Raw genomic sequence first — 16,333 nt, 5'->3', positions numbered from 1 at the left:
AAGCTTGATAAAACACAATTTTATATTTATTTAGTAAATAAAATAAATTAACATCTTCAGAACACATTGTGTATAGAGAGTTATGACGTCAGAATAGCCTTGATAAAGCTTGATAAAACACAATTTTATATTTATTTAGTAAATAAAATAAATTAACATCTTCAGAACACATTGTGTATAGAGAGTTATGACGTCAGAATAGCCTTGATAAAGCTTGATAAAACACAATTTTATATTTATTTAGTAAATAAAATAAATTAACCTCTTCAGAACACATTGTGTAGGCCTATAGAGAGTTATGACGTCACATTAGCCTAGATATTAAGATAACGCTTGATAAAACATAACATGTCGGTGCAATGAGGTTAATCCTGTAGACAGAATTAACCACCCGTGGTTTGTAAGAGATTAGTTCAATGGAAACTCCTTAGAAGGGAAATAACAATCTTGTTTTCCAATTTTAAAGAAGCGTATTTAATTTATTTAGCGATTAACTTTTTAAAATCCAACTTTTCATTACATTGTAGGCAGAATGTACAGCTAAAATATTTCTGTGCTCCTATGAACAAGAACTTTGTATAGACCTTGTTTGTTATACACTGGAGACATTTTACGCTGGTAGAAGACGTTTTGCCGCATTTGAATAGAATAAAAATGAGATTTGTAAACGTCATGGAACGAAATTTAGAAGAGGAAAGGTTGAGTAATTTGAAAAATCGGGAACGTAAACATTTCTATTTGATTTTGTTATTTCAGTTTTTAATGAAATGCCTCGCTGGGTTTATAAAACAAGCTTTCAACTCCTCCCTTTTAGAAATGTGACATATGACATCGAAATAAAAGAAATAAACCGGGAGTGATCTCCCCTAAACTTTCTCGAATATTATTATATAACACTACGTGGGATGGCAACTCGGAATATAGACATGATTTTTAATTACTTAAACTTTAAAAAAAGGAATAGAATCTCGTAGAAAAAAAGAATTGCGCTCCAAGCGAACGCCAAAATAAAATATGCATAATAGAGCGGAATATTATTAGTACTTTATAGATTTACATGCGTGTTTTGAGAAATCGGAAATAGCGTAAATCACTACTTCCAGTCAACGGAAATTACTCAAAAATTGATAGAAGGTAGAGAATTAGATCTTTTACTTACATGTGAAATTTCATTTATCTATCTGAAATAGTACTTAAGTTATAGGCTTTTGAAACATTCAAAGTAGAAAAAGTACCACTTCCGTTTATCGAAAATCGCTCAAAAGTTGATACGGAACTACCATTTTGATAAAATACTTATATATGACATTTCATCAACCTAGCTGTATAAGTACTCAAGTTATCGTGTTTACAAACACACACAGACACACACACAGACACACACACACATACACACAGACATAAGGACAAGATTGCCCAAATATGTTTTTCCGACCCAGGGAGGTGTAAAACGTCAAGATTTGTAAAAATCTCGATTTTGATTTGTTTTCGCACGATTACAAGACTTTCTCTATACTTTGTATATACGAGAAAGTAAAAATTTAATGGGATAAAAGGTAAAACAGCTGACTCCCAACCCTTCCATTGATCTTTGGCCACTTTAAACTTCCTCCTGTTCTGACCCAAACACTTAGTTGGCCATCATACTTAGCTATTTGGTTGGCCAACAGTTTGTTGAACTTTCACCCCCCCCTGACCTAACCACCACTGGTATACCCTACCTGACCCATCTACCTCACTCTCCGCCAATCCTAAGATGAGAAACGTGTTGGTCGGGAGATAGAGCCACTGTGTGTTCACCTATGAGTCGATCCAGCCATGACGGCTAGAGTCTTTAGGACCTCTCCAACCCACCGTCTCCAACGTGAACCTGACTTAAGTCATATCAAGTCAGCTTAGTATTAAACTGCGACACAACGACTTTTATTTTAATCACAAAAACTTTTAGATTCCTAAACATTTGCCTAATCCCAAGTCAACTGAACAATAAACTGCAACACAACTACTTTTATTTTAACAACAGAAAAATGTCAACTTCAATTCCCATTCACTTTCCTTATCCCGCCCTTAGAAATGTGCCCATCGACGCCGAGGTTTGAAGCAAATAATGTCTATACTGACTCAATACTCTCTTGAAATTTCGGAAACCTAAAAACCTCGACTACACAGTTAATTCTTTAGGCACGGAATCCTGGTACTTCTCGGGCAAACACTGGACAGTCTTCTCTGACGGAAATGATAAAACGTCCAAATCTCCCGGCCAAAACAGGGTTAACAACTACACACGCCGTAGCGAGCAAGGGGTTAATTTTCTGCCGGAGCGTTTTCGTGAACTAAACGAGCTCTTTTATTCTCTAACCAACTCACAGGTCTAAAAATATCCATTGACATTCACGCTGTCGGGGTTTACTTTTTTTTTAAAGTAAAAAAAAAATTCAGTCGCACCAAGATAAATCTATAAGTAATCCAATTCGTAGCTTGCCTGACGAAAAGCCCCCTCCCCCCCCCCCCAATGTCCAGTCATCGGACACGCAGTATCCAGTGGATGAACAGGTCCTTTCATACTCACGCTCGGACACCTAAAGCCAACATGGCGTCCACTGGAGTTGCTCCATAGCAACGCGCAAGTGTAAACAAAACCCGCTTCACTCCCTTGGATATCAAGGGATTTAATTCTTATTAAAGGGGGATAATTTCTTCTGTTTTTCATTATTTTTTCCGCTATAGTTTTATTAAGAGTAACATTTCTAAAGAGTTATCTGTTAATTGAAGTATTACATTTCTAACTATCCCATTCAAGGTGGTGTTTGATTTAAAATATTTTCCAAAAATAAAAAAAATGAAACTAGGTTAGCAAAAAATAGAACTTCCAACATTTTAAAAGGATAATTTCTCGACTTGCTCTCTGCGTACTGAAATCTTATTATTTTGCTGTCAAACTGAAGGCCGTTTCTTCGGCAAATGCTGTCGTCGGTTTGAAAGAAAATTAAAACAAATATCCCAAACATGACATTTGTGGATTATGTCAGTCTAAAAGAATCACAGGATTTGAGACACTTTTTCATGCCTGTCTCCTCTTAGATTGATAGGAGAAACTACAAATTACTCGACATGGCATAAATCAAGTCGAACTTTGCGCTTTCTTTTCAGTCATTTGTGTGTGTGTGTGTGCGTGTGTGTGTGTCTGTGTGTGATATTTTTAGACTCAATGGCTGCTTCATGTGCCAGGTAACGTAATTCATCTAAAAAATTATTGGTGAGTGTTTGCCTACAGGGTAGGTAAAGCAGAGTCCTAGTATGACGGCAGACTCACCCATCCAACTTGCTGTATGGTAGTGAGGTGGTAGGACTAACTACTACGATACCATTTTTCTGTTTACTTCCTGGTAAAAACGACAGACTCGCGAAGGCGATAGCATCCACTTTTTTACTCATTAAACTACGCTAATCTCGCGAGAAATGCCTCTATAGTAAACACCTAGGGCCACGCCAGGGCCGCACCAGGGCCGCGTAAGGGCCGCACAGCTTCATAAAGCTCCCCGCTGATGACAGCCCAGGGCGGCAGTCGCTCCCCCCCCCCCCCAAGAAAGAAATGAACGACTTATTATGTCGTCAGCTTGTTCATTTTATCGTCGCCAGAGTCGTTATCGATTGGTCCCCCGGAGTAACATGCGCACAAGGACACTTGCGCAACGTAATACAATTTCCGGTTGTCGTATAGGCAAACATACGTCCTCAACGGTCGTCATATAGGCAAACACGTCATCAACGGTCGTTGTATAGGCAAAAACACGTCATCAACGGTCGTCGTATAGGCAAACATACGTCCGCAACGGTCGTCGTATAGGCAAACATACGTCCTCAACGGTCGTCGTATAGGCAAACATACGTCATCAACGGTCGTCGTCGTATTGGCAATCATACGTCATCAATTATCGTTGTATAGGCAAACATACGTCATCGAAGGTCGTCGTATAGGCAAACATACGTCATCAACGGTCGTCGTCGTATTGGCAAACATACGTCCTCAACGGTCGTTGTATAGGCAAACATACGTCATCGAAGGTCGTTGTTTAGGCAACGAAAACAGCATAGTGTGTGTGGGGGGTGGGGTGGGTGAGGTCAGAATTACTGTTTTATACGACTGTGTGTGCTGTCAGCATATCGCAACAATGCTACCGCATACTTTCAGTGCATTTTGTTTGAACACCATAGTGAGATAAACACAGTAACTTTGTATATGAAGTTAACTTATTATGCCGTCATGGGCTTATTATGACATTTTTTTTTTTTTTTAATCAAACTTAGCCGTTGGTGCTAATTAGGCGTGGCGCCATTACTCACGTGGCCCTGAGTAAAACAAACCACCCATCCCTGTTTATTTATATCCTTGGACCCCCCGGGGGTAATAACCACGAGATCATTAAAATATAACAATGCTTTGGTGTCTTGTATTTTTAAGCTACATCTAGTACTATAGCACTGATTGTCTATGAGACTTTAAGATCACTAAAAGTGCGGCTACACTATAAAAGAATAATGAATGCTCTTTAAATCTTCAGTCTGTGCGGTATATCAAAAAACTGTTTAAAGTTTGTATTGTTAAACCTGAACATATTCAGTTGGATTCATGTTCATATCTTTAACTTGTTATTAGGCCAAACATTTCTTATATAATCATTCTTGTTCTTCTATGTAGTTCGATTTCATAATATGTATGTATATATGTAAGTATATCGATCACTCAGTCGCTGAAAGCACAAGTATCGATTTTAAAAATAAAAAACGATTCCATTTGTATACTTTGAATACTTAGATCCGTGAAATGGACCCGATACATAGTTATTCAGTCGTCTTTCGAAAATAAAATTAATACAAATTCTATACGAACGGACCAATTATTGGCTCTCTCGATGTGAATCCAGCCCTACTTAATGATGACAAAGTTCAATATTGTGAATACGTTTTGTCTCAGGAACTAGATTCAGCAAATAAACCCCTCCTCATGTTTTATTTATTAGAGACCCACACACAAACACACACTTACACACTTACACACACACACACGCACACACACACATATATATATATATATATATATATATATATATATATATATAATATACATATGAATATAACTCTATATAATTATTTATATTTATAAACGTGTGCGTGCGTGCTTAAGGATAGTGCTGTTTCTACATTTGTTTACATTTTTGTTTACATATTTGTTTATATATTTGTTTACATTTTTGTTTACATTTTTGTTTACATATTTGTTTACATTTTTGTTTACATTTTTGTTTACATATTTGTTTAAATTTTTGTTTACATATTTGTTTATATATTTGTTTACATTTTTGTTTACATATTTGTTTACATATTTGTTTACATATTTGTTTATATATTTGTTTACATATTTGTTTACATATTTGTTTACATATTTGTTTACATTTTTGTTTACATATTTGTTTACATTTTTGTTTACATCTAGGGATTTATCAATTAATTAGAACATAATCTGTGTAATTAAATGTAATATAAAAATCGGATTGATTCCACCGACTACTTAACAAAATGCCATGATCACAGGTGAACTTGTGAGGAGTTAAAGAAAGCCACAGCCACTTGTTGTTTCAATGGTGTTCTAAAGTTTCAAATTTTTTTTTCTAACTGAAGTTTTTAGAGATAGAAGGAAATAAGACACTGGTATCAACATAGCCTTTGTATTTAATAACTACAGAAAATGTAGAAAGAGTCCACATTTTTTCATTTTTGAAAATGAAATTTTAGTACATATTTTGAAACTAAAACGATATAATAATGATATTATTCAGATTGAATTGAAACTGAAACCATATTTAATGTAAACTCATTAAATATAAAACATGTGCAATTGATATTTCCTTCCATTTTTGTAAATGCCAATCACCTTCTCTAGTAGATTCAAATTTAACAACAATTTATTTTTTGTAATATTACCGACATTTTGAGCGCTGGAAATTGTTGGCTAGGTGACAGAGATTAAAAAAAAACTACACGGATTTAAAATTGAATCGAGATTATGATAAGAAATGTAAGCCGGATGTAGCGAAAGTTATTGCTAGCTCAATTACTGGTTCAATGAAATATATATATATATATATATATATATAAATATATATATATATATGTATATATATATGTATTTATATATATATATATATATATATATATATATATATATATATATATATATATATATAAATATACATATATATACACACACATATATATATATATATATATATATATATATAAATATATATATATATATGTATATATATATGTATTATATATATATATATATATATATATATATATATATATATATATATATATATATATATATATATATATATATATATATATATATATATATATATATATATATATATATATATATACATATAAATATACATATATATACACATGTATATACACATATATATAAACATATATATACAAATATATTAATATTATATATATATATATATATATATATATATATATATATATATATATATATATATATATATATATATAAGTTTTTATTTATAGTTCAATTATTAACATATTTTTATAAATTTACATCTTAAAATACTGACTTGTACTCTACTGAAATCAGCTGTCATGTATAAATAAAAAAAAAAAAACTTTAAAAAAGAAATTTGGTGTCGCAATAGATGTAATTAGACCTTAACATAATGAAGAAAGAGGGGCGGGTGGCGAATATACATCAAAAACTAAATATGTAATCCCACATTCCCCCTCTCTCTGCTAATTCCCCCCCCCCCCCTCCCCCATTTCGCCTCTTCACCACTAGATCTATAAAAAAGAACCTTAACATTTTTTTTCCTGCATGAGAAATCAATACGTATGCCGTTATTTTCTCCCATCAATGCCAGCATATTCCACCCCTCCCCTCCCCCCCCCCCACGAAGACGTTTACCATCTTTTTATTTGAACTCACTACCAGCAGACCCGATCGTAAAATGAAACCAGACGCTGCGATAAATAAAACATGCAAATATTTTGCACCTCGGCTATCTCTTGTACACCGCGCACATTTTTCACCTTTTATTATTCTAGGCTATTTTTAGATCGCTTTAAATAAAATAAAATAAAAATTGAAATCGAAGTGGAGAGGAATCGAACCGATCCCTCATGATGGTTTAATTTCCTTTCATTGCTGTAGCGGGCGGATTCGATTACCTGACAATATTTGAACCGAGGGGAGATGGATTAGTGAAATGTAGATCCGATTACGCCAGGGGCCTGGATGTTTGTGGAGGGGTGTAGATGGGTGACGGCGTAGAGAAACACGGCCAAATTGGCTCCATGTCACGTGATAATCCTGGATTTAAAGAAAATTAGATTCTTGTTTTTTTTTAAATTTATTTAGATAAAAGCAAACTTGAACACGTTTGAGCTCTGTTTGGAAGATTCCGAGTAAAGTTTTTGAATGTGGTCAGTAAATTTAACGACACGGTCATAAAGCTTCCCCATTTTGTTTTAGTTGGTTAAAACTGGGTCGATGGCTGTGGACAGCAACCCATGTAGGAGAGATATCTCTAAAACCTAACAACTGCAGCCTTGTACGTAGTTTACTCTAGGTTTGGCAAAGGTTATGGTAGCAACCCCCCCCCCAAAAAAAAAAAAATCCGTCTGAAATCATGTAATCAGTCTTCTTCTTCTTCGTTCTTAATTTTTAGTGTTGGAAGAGATCGAGCCTTATCTGCTTTAAGGTTTGAACTCGAGACTTTTTCGAATTTATCAGCCATGAGCTTTTTGCCGACTCGACCACGCCTCCATCACAATTAAGGATACGTGTCAACTGGTTATGCGCCATTGAGGCCATTGACTCCGATTTTAGCCTGCTTTTCTTTTTGGATTTGCTTCCATAGCCGTTGTCCAACCTAGAACAAACTACAAGGCAGCAGTTGTTTGATTTTGGAGTTGTCTCTCCTAGAAGAGTGGCTGTCCCCAGCTAACGAGCCTCATCTGCCCGAGGGTTCGAACTCGGGACTTTTCGGTTTAGCAACCATGAACTTTAGCGACTCGACCACGGCGACAAATCAGAATCGATGGCTTTTGTTGTAGGAAATACCGTCCAACATTAATTACAATTAAGAACTGAAGAAGATGATGAGGTCAAAGCTATCACTCTCACCTTAGATAAAAGTTACACCCACACTTTGTCACACTTCTCACAGTATCTCTTGCTTACAGTTGTCACAAAATGTCACAACCACGTACGTGTCAGAACAAATCTTCTCTTATCGTGTCACACTTCGTTACAGATGTCACACTTTACTTACATGTCGCCACAAAATGTCACTTCGTCGTCTCAAATGTCATCCTCTCTCAAACGGCAGCCCTCACAAATGTCATCCCCTCCCCCATTTGCGCTTCAACATCTACGTCGATATTCGTTAGCTTAAACAATTATTTAAAAAATAGCGTAACCAGTTAAGGAGTAAATAATCCTCTGTTATTACGGGGACACAACCACACTACTCTAGCAAATCACCGTAGACCATAGCAACCTAAAAAAAAAAAACTAGTCCTTTTTATAAAAAGCTCATAAATATTCTTTCATCTACCCATAATATCTTCACATAAACTTCGTACTTTAACATAAAATAATTTCCGAGAGACTCCGTCTTCGCCTCATCAAAACTGTGTGATCCCGATCCCCCCCCCCCCCTTCCCCACCCCACCCGACTTAATTGAACGGTTCTAGAATATAAATGAGGTCATCACTTCAATAGTGAGCAGTCCTCTCCCTTATAGGACCATGGTACTCCCTAAATGAAACAACAATATATTTTTTCACATCGATATTCAACAGTTAAATATCGAGCCATGCTTAACGCTAAAAATTTCAGACACGTTTTCTAAATTTTGTCGATATATTTTTTTTTCCTTGTGAAGTATCTGTTTTTTTTATCTCCACCATAATGGAAGAGACACTGTAAAGTGTGTCGGACAGACACTCTAGTGTATGTCGAGCAGACACTCCAAAGTGAGCCGAGACTTAAAGAGTAGCTGCCATTTTGCTCGAGGGCATCTTTCTTCTATCGTGAGAAAATTTTTTGGCTGAACAATCGAAGTCCTTCCTTGTGTGAAAGACGAACCGATCGGTCGAAATCGATCTTAGTAGATGTTAAAACAGTTGGGTTTATGTATACAAATGTATTAATATATATATATATATATATATATATATATATATATATATATATATATATATATATATATATATACAAATGAATATATATGTTTTATCTTATATAATGGGCCTTAATATATACCATACATAAATTTTATAAATACATATTTATATTTTTCGTATATATAAAGGCCTATAATATATAAAAAAATAATACATAGATCTTAAAGTATTTCTTAAACTATGCTACGCATAACCTTCGAAGAAGAAATGCCAGTCTTTGAGTTTAATTTTAAGACAAGGGAATACGTTTTAAACTCAAGATTCTCGCGAGATCACGTGGTACATATCCATGCGGCGCGTGATTCAGAGAGAGGCTCTCAGGATTACCTGCTCATATATCAGGCACTAAGGGGGATTGGAAATGGATCGGACTTAAAAATCTGGCCAACCGTGAGACTAATCCAGACAGCCAGGGCCTGGTGTTTGTAGGATTTTATTTCAGGAGCTTGGGTGGCATTTGCGAGGGGTCGTGCAAGATCATTGCACGAGGGTGAGGGAGATCATTGCACGAGGGTGAGGGAGGTTATTGCACGAGGGTGAGGGAGGTTATTGCACGAGGGTGAGGGAGGTTATTGCACGAGGGTGAGGGAGGTTATTGCACGAGGGTGAGGGAGATCATTGCAATGAACTTGGCTTGCAGCAGATCCTTGCGCTTGAATATATACATGTAGTCACTGTCTCTCACACACAAACACGCACACATTCGAACACACAAACTCTCACATACTTTTCTTTCTCTATATCTTTTTGCACACTCACACTCTCACACACAATGTATAAATACACCCCTCTACACACACACACACATACACACACATGTATTTATATATATATATATATATATATATATATATATATATATATATATATATATATATATATATATATATATATATATATATATATATATATATATATATATATATATATATATATATAAATATATATATATATATATAAATATATATATATATATATATATATATATATATATATATATATATATATATATATATATATATATATATATATATATATAAATATATATATATATATATATATATATATATATATATATATATATATATATATATATATATATATATATTCAGAAGTACATAGCTACATCATCTTTTCACGGTTCCTTCAAAAAGACATTTTTACCAACACCTGTTTCGTGCGTTGTGATTTGACGATTCCCATATTTACTGCTCATTTATCGAACTGGCTAAAGGAGTGTATTGAAAGTCACGTGACTACATGGACCCAACACAAGACACTGGTCACGTGGTGTTTGAATACCTCAGGGGTCACAACTCCACAGGTCCTAAATAACCAGCCGAAAAAAAAAATCGAAAAAAAAAAAGTTTTTTTCCCCCTCGCCTTAACATCCCGCCGTTTCATTTCCGGTTCTACTTTTTAAAAATAGTTTTGTTTTCATTTACTGACAATGTCACTGATTTCAGAAAGTCAAGGAATTTTTTTTTATTTTGTCCTAAATATTGAGCATTCGTCTTTTTTTCAAAACTCAAAATATTACTTTCAAATTTTTGTTTCATAAAGGTAATATAATAAAGGAATCAAACCCTTGTGTTAAAGATATACATTTCTTTTATTTGTTTTTTTAAATGTTATTGCATCTGCTATTTTTATATTTTTGTTATTTGTACATAACTGTTATTTGTATAAAACTGTACTTTGTGTGTGACTAATTTGTATATTAGTGCTATTTGTATGTTTCTCTTATTTATGTATAACTGTTATTTATATATTTCTTTTTTTTTTCAAATATGTATTTCCGTTATTCACCTACACACAGTCTTTATTGACTGACCCTTAGAATATCCTTACCTATCAACCTAACCCAGACCAAACTTGTTGCTTAATTTTATTTTACTAAACCTAAACTTATTATTTGAACATAATCGATACTTCATGAATTCTAATAATCGATACACTTAAATATATCGATATGAGCGATACTAATTTTCTGTTCCGTGGAAAGACTTACTGGTACCACGAAAAGGATAGAAGAAATAATTTATCTGTAGCTATTTTGTTATATAATCTGTTACAATCGAGCAGAACATTGTTGGCAAATATTGGCAATAGTGGTAGTGCGTTTGCTTGCTAACCACGTGAACCCAAGTTTAAATATGTAAGAGTATGTAGGTGAATTTAAAAATTGTTTTATTATCTGTTACAAATGAACAGCAGATTGCTTGTAATAGTGGAAGTGAGTGCCTATGACCTTTTGTACACGAATTCAAATATGTCTGAGCATATAGATGATGTTTAAAATTACACTTCATTTTATTCACACGTTGCAGATAAGAAAACGGATTAAAAAATAACTTTTGCTTTTTTTATCTTGGCCATCAACATTTAGAAAAAAGGCATTTGTAATATGTATTTTAAAAAATGGTTACTATCCCAACATTCCTGAGTTCGAACCCTTGGGTAGATGAGTCTCGATAGCTGGGAACAGCGACTAATTTAGGAGAGACAACTCCGAAATCAAACAGGAATTGGGCCTTTTAGGCGATTGGATTACCCACTCTGATCTCCCTTGGACATATTCTACAGCCGCTCTGGGTACCAAGCGTAATGCTTAGCATTCCTTTGGACTACAGTGACAAAGGTCAAGGATGGGATCACGCCAAAGGTCAAGGGTAAGGTCACGGTGATGGGAAACCACTTGATCTGAGAATTTTAATTTTCTCGGTACATCCATTGTTTCTATGTGCACAATAAGCCATATAAAAAAACCCTTTACCATTTAATTCTAAAGTCGAAACTTTCATTATTTTCAACGTAATTAGTTTTCCTTGATCACTTTTTAAAACTGGATCATAATGTTTAGACTAGCAAACTACTGGTTAAAAGTTATCGGGCATTAGATAATTGCTACTTAAAACTTGTTTTAGTATTAAATTTCAAGGACTGAAATGAAAATTTTTATATTTAGTCATCTGTATGTTATTTTTCTTGGAATTCGCTGAAATATAATACCTTTAAATGATTGAACGAAGATAAGCAACGTTGATCTAGTGTTGTCTAGATAAATTGGATCTTGTGTTGTTGTCGTTCGGTCGATGTGCTACATAATGTTGTGATATGGTGGGTGGGCCATATAATGATGTCGGTGGGCCAGCCACAAAATGTTGTCGTATGGTCGGTGGGCCACATAATGCCATCGTATGTTCGGTGGGCCACATAATACTTTCGTATGGTCGGTGGGCCACAAAATGTTGTCATATGGTCGGTGGGCCACATAATACTTTCGTATGGTCGGTGGGCCATATAATGATATGCTATAGTCGGTGGGCCACATAATGCTGTCGTATGGTCAGTGGGCCACATAATACTTTCGTATGGTCAGTGAGCCACATAATACTTTCGTATGGTCAGTGAGCCACATAATACTTTCGTATGGTCGGTGGGCCACATAATGCTGTCGTATGGTCGGTGGGCCACATAATGCTGTCGTATGGTCAGTGGGCCACATAATGCTGTCGTATTACTACCTGGCTTTAAATAAAGCGGCCATCTGTCTTAAGTTGGCCAGTTAAAGCCGCCCAGACGAAAACCTGATGGCCGTCTTGATGTGCAGATGGCCATCTCTGCTTCCCAGGCCACCAGTCATTGGTCATTGTTTTCAGGGCCATCGGTCGTAAATCTCATTCACCTATTCGCACAAGACTTTTAAATTTGTATTACTAGTAATTGCCCTGCTGAGTTAGTTAGGGACTGATCGTTAGCGTGTCGAAGACTTCCTTATTGTGATTTAATTAGTTGGCCTTGATGTCGCTGGCTGCTGAATATGCTTATGCTAATCACCTCTGGAACCGGATATGGTATACTGGAATTTTTGGAAGAACTCGAGTTACCCACAATAGGTTGTTTCATCATTTTAAGGCATGCGCGGAGGGGGGGGGGGGGGGCGTGAAAGGTCAAACTGAATAATTCATTTTGGGGGTTGAAAGGTCAAAGTGAATAATTCATTCTAAATATTACAGTAAATTTTAAACATAATTTCGCTTTATCCTGCATAATTTCTAAACTGCCGATCGATAAGTTCAGTGACAAAATATTGAAAGAATAAATCTATTATATTATCCCAATATAAAATGGGAGATAATTTAAGGGAGGTAAAACCATTGTTAGACAGTTTAGCTCTGTTTATTAACTCTGACAGTAATAATAGAACGTGGTTTGTGTGAAGGGAAATTTTGAGAAAATAATCTGAAATCAATCGTGTTCTTTCAACAAAAATTAGGCGTAAGTAGTTTTGAAGCATCACAAAAATGAAATAATTTTTTAAATTTTTTTTTTTTTTTAAATTCTAAAGCGTATCTATGCGTTCATTCGTCCTTCAATTGTCAAATATGTTACAGTGAAATTCGGCGTATTTTCAGAACTAAAATTTTAGATGAAATATAAAGTTAGATAATAAAACAAGTCGAGATTTCTTTTTAAAACTCCGATATATTCGATGTCAGTGTATTTTTCCCCAGACTGTTTAAGCACCAGAGGATTAAAAATAGAACAATCTCACAGTAGTGCGATCAGTCTCTTTTGTCTAGTTAAGTTAGGTAGAAAACACTAATTCAACATTTAAAAAAAAGTAACCCAGACGTATATACAATTTAACGTAAACAAAAAGGTCAAATAACAACTTAAGATTATTAAACTTTAATGGGAGGTCTTGAAATTACCACAAATATTAGATACATATTTTATAAAATGTATAGGCTGATGCAGATTTAAATGTCAACAAGATAAATAAATATATTGTTATTAAATACACAAAAACAAGATGTACAATCTCTTTAAGTACTATTAAAGACTGGTTTTTAACTAGTTAATTGCTTCTGGGCAATTACCATCAACTAGGTTCAAACGAAAGAAATGTCTTTAAAATCGCTTGGTATTTACTTACAGATTTTAAAAAATTTAAAAGTATTTTAAAGATTGGAAAGAACAGTTTGATTTTTATAATTGAAATTGCGCAACTTCAGATTGTAGAATATGGGGATACAATACATTTATTGAAAATTTTCCCAATGAATGTAAATCCTATGGAGAAGTATTGCAAAATGTAGCTATGTAATATACTTAAATATACATTACTTTATAGGCAACCACATACATACATACAAACACACGCACATCCGTATATATATATATATATATATATATATATATATATATATATATATATATATATATATATATATATATATATATATATATATACGTGTCAAAGAAAATAGATAGCACGTCTGCCCAACAAGAAGTGAACCAATATATTTTGGTCAGAAACCAATTACTAGATGGCAGCGTAGGTGTATGACGGCCAGACCAAACTAAATACATTTTCTCCTAATGCTCCCATTTCCCATTAGTCCGCGGCCGCCCCGGAGACATGGGAGCAAGGTTGTTCTATTTGTTTTACGACAACATGGGCACAATGGGCTGAAACACATTTGTTAAGTGTTTCAGCCGGATTGGTTAGAAGTTAGAAGCATCACAAATTGATTGGTCAGAATGTTTAAACGCTTCAATTTTATTGGTCAGAATTTTGTTATGATAGAACTTGATTGGTCAGGATATTTTTTAAAAAGTTAACTAAATCATGCTTTATATTACTTCTTTGTGTAATATACACTTTGATGGGCAGAGACTATAAAAAAAGAATGTAATTCATCTCTGTCACAATTTATCGACCCCCCCCCCCACACACACAAGAACTCACATACCCCTCCCTCCGCCCCCCTCCCAATCTAACGACTTATCTATCTCTTCATCAACTTGTGTCCCATTATTCACGAGCGCGCTATCTTTATCGCTGGGAATTCCCGAAACTTAATTTCATCTAATGTAAAAACAAGAGCCAATAAAGAAGATGGCGCATTTATTCTGTACAGCAATAGAGCTATTTTCTCATGTCGAGAGAGTACAATTATTTAAGGGACGCTAAGATCAAAGCAGTAATGTTTTACCTCTGAGTGCAAGAGCTATGATATAGTTAGGATGGGTGACTTTGGGGTGATATTAATTTTGTAAGTGCTGCCAATATTTCGAACTAGGACATTCTATTTGGTATATTCAATAAGATACAAAAGTGTACGGGCACAATTTAATTTGGCGGAGAGTTATAAAAAGTAGGGTAGAGGTGGTACATCGAGTTTTATCGTGTTAGATCTAAAAATTTTAAACTTAATTAAAATGTAGACTTTGTGGGTTGGGGATGAAACACATTGACCAGCGGGCCGAAGGGAATTCAGACATGATTATAAAGTTCTATGTCGGACGGAATGCGTTTGTGTTTAAGTCAACAGTACACTGTGTTTGCTGTCACGACAATGGTGTATCGGCAATATATTTTTGTCATATTTTTCTCATCACACTCATGTTTTTGTCATTTTTTTCTCGACTCACTTCTTTTCTTGTCATTTTTTCTCGTTCAGTTTCTGTGTTTGTCATTTTTTTCTCAACTCAATTGTGTTTTTGTCAATTTTTCTTGTTTCGATTCTGTTCTTGTCAATTCTTCTAATCCCGATTCTTGTTTTTTTTGTATCTCGCCCCTACCCTTCTTTTCTTCTCATTTTTTCCCAGCCCACTTTTGTTTTTGACACTCGGGGTCAATTTAACGATACTTCATATTTTCTGATCAAACGTGTAATGTACTTCACATGTACTCCACATTTTTATTTACTGATGTTATTTTTCGACCAAACAATAACGTTGCTACAACATTAGCTGAAGAAAAATAACAATATTATGCCGCGTAATTCAGGGGCTAGACAATCCAATTCTGTTACAAAACCCGTATTATCGTTCTTTTTTATTCCTTGCCGCCTGTAATCGATATTTTAGAAAATAAAATTCTTGTTAACTTTACATTAATCCACGCAACCCCCCCTCCCACCAACCCTCCAGCTTTATTATCATGTTATTCTATTAATGCAATGTCCAGAAATTTAATACTTTTAATCCCTTTTTACATCACAAAAGCGTAGACGTCACACGGACGATGCTAATTGTGTTGAA

General features: G+C 34.5%; 1 protein-coding gene across 3 annotated transcripts in view; it reads left to right on the top strand.

Moving 5' to 3' along the window:
• Nucleotides 1-16,333, top strand: part of LOC131944404 (uncharacterized) — a 168,141-nt gene that overhangs the window by 9,339 nt on the left and 142,469 nt on the right. The window lies entirely within an intron of this gene.

The sequence above is a fragment of the Physella acuta genome, unplaced genomic scaffold (genome assembly GCF_028476545.2).
Source record: "Physella acuta isolate Inbredline_101_S28 unplaced genomic scaffold, ASM2847654v3 ptg000046l, whole genome shotgun sequence".
Classification (NCBI taxonomy): domain Eukaryota; kingdom Metazoa; phylum Mollusca; class Gastropoda; family Physidae; genus Physella; species Physella acuta.
This window is presented reverse-complemented; position numbering and strand designations above follow the sequence as displayed.